Here is an 8430-nt window from a genome sequence, read left to right as displayed (position 1 = left end):
AAGCCAGGAGGGGTGCTCATAGCCATGTCACAGAGCAGCACCAGCTCCTGATGGCTCCCATTCCTTTCCCTGAGACCTGGGTGAATTTCAGCTTGTGTCCCTGGCTTCTCCTGAGCTTCCCTTCCTCATGCATCCTTTCCAGGCAAATCACCTTAATATGAGCCAGTGTGAATGAAACCCTGCTCCCTGTGTTTTAAACTACTTTTAATGGAATTAGGACAATTCTAATACAAACTGGCAAATATATTATAGAGATAAACATCTTATGCACCCCAGAAATATAATATTCCTGAGTGGAAGGAAATCTAGGAATCATGAAGTTCAATCTTGTCTCTCTCTCTCTCTCTCTTTTTTTTTTAAGATTTTATTTATTTGAGAGAGAGAGCTCAGGTGCATGTGTTGAGTGGGAAGAGGGGCAGACTCTGCTGCTGAGGGTGGAGGGGACTCCAGGATCAATCTCACATCCTTGAGATCATGACCTGAACTGAAACCAAGAGTCTGGCACTTAACCCACTGAGCCACCCACATGCCCCTTGTTTAACCATCAGAAAAATAAACCTATGCAAGGCTACTACTATCTGAGGTCACATGGCTTGTTTCTGATAAGATTTCATGTTAATTTTATTTCTGAAAGTTTATTAAAAAAAAAAAAAAAAGCCAAACAAGCAAACAACAAAACCAAAGAAAAGCCCTATCATTGTTTACTTTTACTGAGAGCAAAAATCAAATAGAATGAATAAATCACTTTTAAGTCTAACTTTTTTCCAGAACTTGCTAGATATCCGTTCTGTAGAGGCTACAGTAACAGTTATAATCCAAATTTGTTGGTGTCTGCCCCTGCATGAATAATGTGGGGCCTCTATTTTCTCTAAATATCATTCTTCCAAGTATTTCTGATCCATGCTCTCTGCATCCCCCAGATGCTGTCTTGTTTCCCAACCACTTGGGAGCGCTGCTTCACCAGTGCCTTGTCTCCACATTCAGGGAGTTTTGACCTTTGGACTGAGGCCACTGTTTACTGCCTGTTTCCAAAGCACTGCTGGCCTTTCTGTGGTTCCTGATTAACTAAAGCCACCTAGGAGATGCAGGTGTCATCAGGGCATCCCAGTGACAAGTCCTGACTGGGCAGGAGAGAGTGAGGCTAGGACCAAGCCAGGGGGCATGTGTGTGTGTAAAGATGGAAGCTTGGGTTGCTTATTTTGTAGGCAATGAAGAAATAATGAACATTTTTAAAAGGAGAGGAAGGGATCAAATTTGTGTTTTGGGAATGCCATTCCAGCCACAGAGGAAGACTACGCAGGCAGGGGGGATGGACTGAACTAGGGGAGGAGCAGTTGCGATAGGGAGATTAATGGGATAAATTAGCAGAGTCCTGGGTTTCTGGCCTGGGAGATGGATGCATGTTGGTGCCACTAGCCAAGACTGGGAACACCTGAATAAGAGGGTCAGAACAGAACAATTTTGGTCTAATTCTTTAGGTTTTTGTATTAATGGACATGCGCTTGACTGGAGTTGTGATTTTATACTCACTGTGTCTTCTTTTTCCCATTAAAGATTGTTTTGATGATAAAATAACATGTACTTAAATAGTTTTTTCATCAACATATTTGTCTTTTGTTTATTGTTTGTCAAATAAGTCAGGAGGCTTTTAGAGGCTGCTCCCAGGTTTTGAAGACTATGACGTGGGCTGCAGGAGGCTGCTGATGGGAGGGGGGCGCTCATGGTCTGTATGTATGACACAAGACCTCGCTTGTGTCTGATTTTGATGAAAGGCTGCCTAGGTTTCAATGAGAACTGGACCCCTAATGATGAGCATTCTCCTTCTGACGTCAGCTCGTTCTTCATCGGGCACCTGTGTGAAGCTGCTGTACCAGCAGCTGTGCTCTGACCCTGAAAACTGCACATCTTCCCCATTTCTATCAGGTGCCTAACAGTCCATTGGGGTGACTGAGCCCTGCGAGTAACTGCTGTGGGATCAGCTGTAATGGAGCCTTATCAAACATTCATCCATTCAGGCATGAGCTGTCGGGCCATTACCCTACTTGTCAGACCCTGCTGTCGAGACAGTAAACAGTGCTGAGGCCCCTGTGGGTCTGTCCATCCTGCCCAGGAGTCATGTGGCACCGCCGGCTTCTTTCTCTCACTTTGCCTCCGTTGGAAACGAATTCAACCAGTGGAGTAACTGGCTGGCGGTTTAAAATAGGACAATGAATACAACAAGCATTTGCCCCAAGGGAACTCAGCCTGGGCTCCAGGATTGGACTATTTATTATCTCTCAGTACCAGATCCTGCCCCAGGTGACCTTGAGACTGCCGGTTTTTCCAATCCCGTCTGTTCTTTAACAGCAAGAAGTTTGTTTGTTGTCCTTTCGTTTGAAAGCGGGGAATGGTTGTGTAAATTGGTCTCAATCCTGTGAAGAAGATTTAACCGGTCAGTTAGAGTCTTCTTGCAATTCAGAAATTGGAACTGGTTTATTGTTGTCTGGACCTAAAGTGCCTCCTCCTAAGAGTGCTGACTGAAGTGAGGCTAATCCCTTCTGCTAGGACACCCGGGAGCCAGGAGTTTGGCTCTTCCTGTACTGTGCTCGTCCACCATCGGGGAGTGGTGCTGTCCCCTTTACTTGGGGATGGAGAAAGGACTGAGGCTTCCTCCCGTTCCTCCCTCTGAGAGTAAAACAAAATATCAGCATTGCATTCTAAAGGGAAGACCCTAATTCTAAGCAATTCCCTTAAGTGGCATAGAGGCGAGCACTTGGTCCCTTGGGGGCGGCAGGCCGAGGTCAGCGGGGGCCTGGGCTCTAGTGAGACTGGAAAGGAAACCGTCTGGGCGCAAATCCTGCCTTGGGAATTGGCACTGACTCCTTTTACTTTTCCTGTTGGAGTTTTGTTTGGTTATGACTTGCTTTCAGGTTCAAAGCACCATTTTTGTGGGGCACCTGGGCGGCTGGCTCAGTCGGTTGAGCCACCGGCTCTCGGTTCGCTCGGCCGATGTCGGGGCTCGGCTGCGGCGCCTGCGGCAGGTTCTGTCTCCTCCTGCGCCTCCCCTCGGCCCACGCACTGTCTCTCTCTGAAATAAATAATACATCTTAAAAAAAAGTACTATTTCTTTTAAATCTTCACCCAACTTTTTTACATACTATCCTTGCTTTTTTTTTTTTTTTTTTTTTTTTTTTGAGAAATGGGCAACATACGTACCATTTGACCCGGCAGTTCCATTTCGTAGGGATTCACCGCAAAGAACCGAAAGAGGGCGTCGGCCTCCGTGTTGACGTCAGCGACCACTTCCTAGTGACCGACTCCTTCCTCCAGCTCACTCGGGGCTCCGGCCGCAGCCTGCGCGTCCGCGTCGCCCGAGGGGTCTGCGCCCCGGGCGCCGAGTGTGAGGGCCACGGGGAGGTCGGTAAGAGGCTGCGCCGAGGCGCCTGGGGCAGAGCGGCTTGGGCCGGTCCTCGGCCGCCGTCAGGGTGCAGGCCCCTGTGGTGAGCCTCCCGCCCCTGCCCCGCCCCTGCCCCGCCCCTGCCCCGCCCCCGCCCCCGCCCCCGCCCCGGGCCGGAGGGGACCTGAGCCCAGTCCCGGCTCTGCCTCGTGCCCACTGACCTTTGTCCTCTGTCCTCCAAGTGTGCTCAGCGCTTTGGAGACAGTCTCTGAACCCTGACCCCTCGGTCTTCCTGATGCGGGGCCACAAGCGAAAGGCCGAGAAAGAATGAGACATTTTCGGGGCCGAAGGGTACTTTGATCGATGTAAATCACAGGGACAGGACCCAAGGGCAGAAAGGGCTGCACAGGATCCTCAGGGGGGACCGATCACGTGATTTTTCGTTAGTGGGGCTTAGTGGGGCTTAGTGGGGCTTAGGGATGGGGTCAGGGATGGGGTCAGGGATGGGGTCAGGGATAGCGTAGGTGTCAGGGGCCCAGCTGTTGCTAGGGCAAGGCTCCTTTCACTGCTGTGTGGTGGAACCTCAGTCCGGAGACCTTTCCGACGGAGGCCCTACGTTTGGCAGGTGATGCTGGCCTAGATCTTGGAGGAGGATGTTGATGGTTATGGGAGTGAAGTGACACGAACTAGAGCAGATCCTTAGTGGTAAGACGGGCGTGAAAGGAAGTCCTTCGAGGAGGGTGTAGAAGCTCCCATCCGGATGCCCCAGGAACCCTGCCTGGAGCCTACGAGCCGCAGCAAGGTCTGGCCTTTGTTCCTTTTTCTCTCATCATTCCCCGTGATGTGCTGGCCTCTCGGGGATAAGCTCCGTTCCCGCGAACCGGCCACTCCTCCGGCCTTTGGACTTGCTAGTGGCAAGTGACTGAGCGGGGTTTGCTAGGAGCCAGGTGCTCTTGTACCCCTGGACCCCGGGGACAGAATAATTAGAAGAAGGCATGAAAAACGAAGGTCCAAGGGACATTCATCTCTGAATTGTTTATAATACCAAAAAATGGGCCATGACATAAATGTTCATTAAATGAACATGATTCAAAAAGTCTGGTATAGTCACTCATTGGAATACTATGGAATTGTTTACAGTGATGTCTTTTGCTTCCTTTAAAATATTTCATCATAGGCAGTGATTTAAAAAATTACACTGGGTGGGGGGTGACTGGGTGACGGGCACTGAGGGGGGCACTTGACGGGATGAGCACTGGGTGTTACTCTGTATGTTGGCAAATTGAACACCGATAAAAAATAAATTTATAAAAAAATAAAAAATTATACCTCTGAGGGGCGCCTGGCTGGCTCAGTCAGTGGAGCATGCAATTCGTGATGCTGGGGTTGTGAGTTCAAGCCCTGTGTTGAGTGTAGAGATTACTTTTAAAAAAAGTCTTAAAAATTACACCCTGAGTATGGTTGTTTATTTCCTTATTAATTTGAACCCTGCAGGGATCAGCTAACATTTTAATCAGAAAGCCCTCACTTTAGTGCGACCACAGCCAGAGATTCTCTCCCCCATGGCTTCCTTAGTCGCACAGACTCAGCAAATTCTCTAATTACCCTAGTGATTGTTAGAGATGGGCCCCATTGGTGAAATCAGTGGTATTTAAGATCATGGGATTGATGATTCGTTAGTTGAAATAATCCTCACCTTTTCTCAAAAAGGGTGTAAGAATTTAGCAAGGCCTATGGCCCATACCCTTAGGGATGACAGCTAGGGGCTGATCCTAAAAATCCAGTGGCTGATTCAAGCCGGTCTTTCAACAGTGCTCCATGTGGGTATGGTTTCTGGCTGACTAAATTCTAGGATATTCAGTATTGGCTGACTGAAGCTCTCATTCAAGATGTAATGGAACCAACGTAATTTTGCTTTATGGTGAGTCACAATTAGAAACTTAACACAAAGGAGACTTTATTTGCAGCAAATACGGAGATTATGGGGAAAGACTTCCAAATCTTGAGAATCCTGAGCAAGGGTGGGTGGGTTCCTTTTATTCAGGGTTAGAATGAATATTCAGATAGAGGAACCTTGTCATCAGATATAGAGGCAGGGGATATGGTTGAGCATGTGCCTTAAGGAATCATGTGCTGTACACAACATTGCGTACTATGTAAATGGGGCTGAGGCTCCTCCTTTAGTGGAGATTTTAATATTATAATGAGGTAGAAGTAACTGTGAGTCACTCTATGGTCCATCTGCACAGGCGTGAGTGGGGGATTTAGCTCACACTGGTAAGGGTGATCTGGGCCACTGGAGCTCTTCCTCTGGGCAGTCATTACTGCTTGGGGGGTAGTTTCATTTTCCATCATGGAATGTTATGCCCATCGGGTCCCTCGCCTGAATTAAGAGATAGTGTGAAAAGAAGAGCTTAAGGAAAAATGTGGCACAAACGTTGGTAGGTGCAAGCAGGTAAGCAGTCAAGATCAGGTCTTGGAGTCTAGCTCAAGACAAAGACGGTAAAAAACACAAACAACAACCCACAGAGTTGGGCTTTCACCATGGTACAGATGGCATTGCTCATCTGTGTATGTGTGGGGGTGTGAATTTGGGCTGAGCCTTGCTTTCATTTGTGGTGGGAAGTAGCTAGTTCTCAATTACCTAAATGTTCTGTGGGTACTATCATCTACCAAAAAGGACTTAAGATTTGTACATGGTCAGATTGGCTAAGGTCAGTTTGCCCACACCATTTAATAATCAAACTTACATTAATATTAAGATGTCTGTGATACATTGGTGTATTTTTATTTTATTTTATTTTTATTTTTTTTTGCTGTACAACAGCAGCACAGAACACAGAAGCAATATCTTTTTAATGACTCACCTTAGAATTCATACCCTGTCCTTCCAACATACTCAACTGGTTAAAAGCCAGTCACAAAGCCTGACCCACACTCGGCAAGAAATGAGACTCTACCTCTTAATGGAAGAAATGTCAAAGAAATATTTTTAGAAACTTTGATGGTGCGGAGTGGGTGGTAGTAAAAGGAAAACATGGAACATAAATTATAATCCTATTTTGGTAAAAAAGAAAAATAATATGTAAGAATTTTGGAAGAGTATGTACCCAAAGGTAGTGTTTGTTCTTTTTACTTATGTGTTTTCTAAGTGTCCAATACATACATCTACTTTTACAGTTATAAAAAGGAATAAAGAATTTCTATTTTCATTAAACATAGATAATATATAAATATGTTGTAAAGAATTCAAACAATATAGTAATATAGTGAAAAGTGAAATCCCTCAGCATTTCTGCAATGATTAGAAATGCTAACTTTTTGATATATATACAATTCATTGATACAAATGGTTTTTTCAGCTCTCTGCTTTATTCTGTTGATGTTTGTCCACTCTAGAACCATTTTCACAGTGTTTACAGATTGATTGCTTTATCATATGCTTTGGCATCTGTTGGACACATTGGACTGTGTGTTGCCTATCCTTGATTTTGTTCATGCTTTTTTTTTTTTTTCTACTTGGATGTCCTTCTTTGTCTCCTTCTAAGCCCCTAGCCCTCTCTCTAGCCCTCCCACCCCAATCATTCACCAATTTACCCCCCCAGCTTTTTAAGCCCTCACATTTTGGGTCCTTGCATGTGGCCATATCAGTACCCTTCCTCATCTCTAAAGTTATTCTCTAGACTGTGAGTTCTGATCATTAGTATCCCCCCCCCACACACACACACAGTGTATAACAAGAGAGATAGTGCTTTTCTTTTTCTTTTCTTTTTTAAGATTTTTATTTATTTGAGAGAGAGAGAGAGAGAGAGAAAGCCAGCTAGTGCTGGGGGGAAGAGCAGAAGGAAAGGGAAAAGCAGACTCCTGCCGAGTGAGGAGCAGGATGCGGTGGGATCAGATCTTGACCAGAGCCAAAGGCAAATGCTTAACCAACTGAGCCACCCAGGCACCCCAGGAGAGTGAATGTTTAAGAGAAGGTCTTTCTTTGAACAATTAATTTTACTTAGGTTTCCATGAAGGAGTGCATCCCTCATTCTCACCAAGGAAAGTACCAGGCAGATGAAAAACCAAAACCATCTTAGGCAGCCTCCAATTATAAACTCAGAAGAGACCTTTGGGTACATAAGTAAGTGTTTGCTTTCCTTTGATTATCTGATCTTCTGTGGGATGGCAGCATACTGTAAATACTCAGCAGGTTTTGCTATTTTTGCTTCTGTGTCTTTGTTTTTAACAGCTCTGGTAAATTTGGGGTATTTGCCTTAAACAAAAAGGCTATTTGTTACCACATACAACTCCAAGACCAGAGATAGGCTCAAAGATGGCATCAGGAACACTGGTACTTTCCCTAACTTCACTCTGCCTCCCTAGGTTCAGCCTTTGAAGATAGAGACAAAGCACACAGGCTGTGGCGGTGCCAGATGTCAGAGCTACACACATGGTTGCCTGCAAGAAGGAGAGAGTATCCCTTACAGCTCTCTCTTAGGAATGAGGAGTCTTTTCTCAGTTCCCTCAGCAGGATATCTCCAACCAGAACATGTCACACATTCCCTCCAGAACCAGCTATTAATAAAGGAGATGGGATAACTCTTAGACCAACAAGGCCACCTCCTGGGGCTGTGGTAGGGCCAGCTTCCCCTAAGAACATGGAGGTGTGCAGGGAGGTCGATACCGGATTCGAATGACATTTCTGTCAGGAAGAAGGGATGGAAGTGGGCCCTAGATAGCTCATTAACTTTGCTCATTTTTTTTTTTTTTTAGGTGCAGCTGCATCTCTGTACTGAAGTATAATATTTAATAAGCATCCTATGGTGATAATAGTGATGATGTGAATACTATGAATCTCGACCATTTTTGTGTGTGATGTACACTATGCTGAGCTGGTTAATATATCCATTTAATTCTCATAACTTGGGGATCCCTGGGTGGCGCAGTGGTTTGGCGCCTGCCTTTGGCCCAGGGCGCGATCCTGGAGACCCGGGATCGAATCCCACATCGGGCTCCCGGTGCATGGAGCCTGCTACTCCCTCGGCCTCTCTCTCTCTCTCTCTCTCTCT

The 8430-nt window shown here is 46.0% G+C and overlaps 2 long non-coding RNA genes across 9 annotated transcripts; one reads left to right on the top strand and one right to left on the bottom strand.

The window, feature by feature from the left end:
• Positions 1-1590: 1590 nt before the first annotated feature.
• LOC112660775 (uncharacterized) lies at positions 1591-3497 on the bottom strand. 2 transcript variants are annotated; one of them, XR_003137203.3, is made up of 3 exons: positions 3196-3497; positions 2921-3067; positions 1591-2411 (listed from the first exon to the last, which is right to left on the bottom strand). It is a non-coding gene; the product is annotated as an uncharacterized LOC112660775 (long non-coding RNA). The 2 variants fall into 2 exon arrangements; XR_003137202.3 differs by having other exon boundaries at positions 2937-3067; positions 3196-3491.
• LOC112660777 (uncharacterized) lies at positions 3265-8430 on the top strand. Of its 7 annotated transcripts, none has more exons than XR_003137210.3 (6): positions 3305-3479; positions 4002-4178; positions 5189-5297; positions 7384-7502; positions 7745-7995; positions 8135-8430. It is a non-coding gene; the product is annotated as an uncharacterized LOC112660777 (long non-coding RNA). The 7 variants fall into 7 exon arrangements; XR_003137207.3 differs by having other exon boundaries at positions 3306-3479; positions 7745-8025; XR_003137208.3 differs by lacking the exon at positions 8135-8430 and having other exon boundaries at positions 3265-3400; positions 7745-8128.

The sequence above is a fragment of the Canis lupus genome, chromosome 4, assembly GCF_003254725.2.
Source record: "Canis lupus dingo isolate Sandy chromosome 4, ASM325472v2, whole genome shotgun sequence".
NCBI classification, from domain to species: domain Eukaryota; kingdom Metazoa; phylum Chordata; class Mammalia; order Carnivora; family Canidae; genus Canis; species Canis lupus.
Note: the sequence above shows the minus strand (reverse complement) of the source record. Positions and strands in the feature narration are given on the sequence as shown.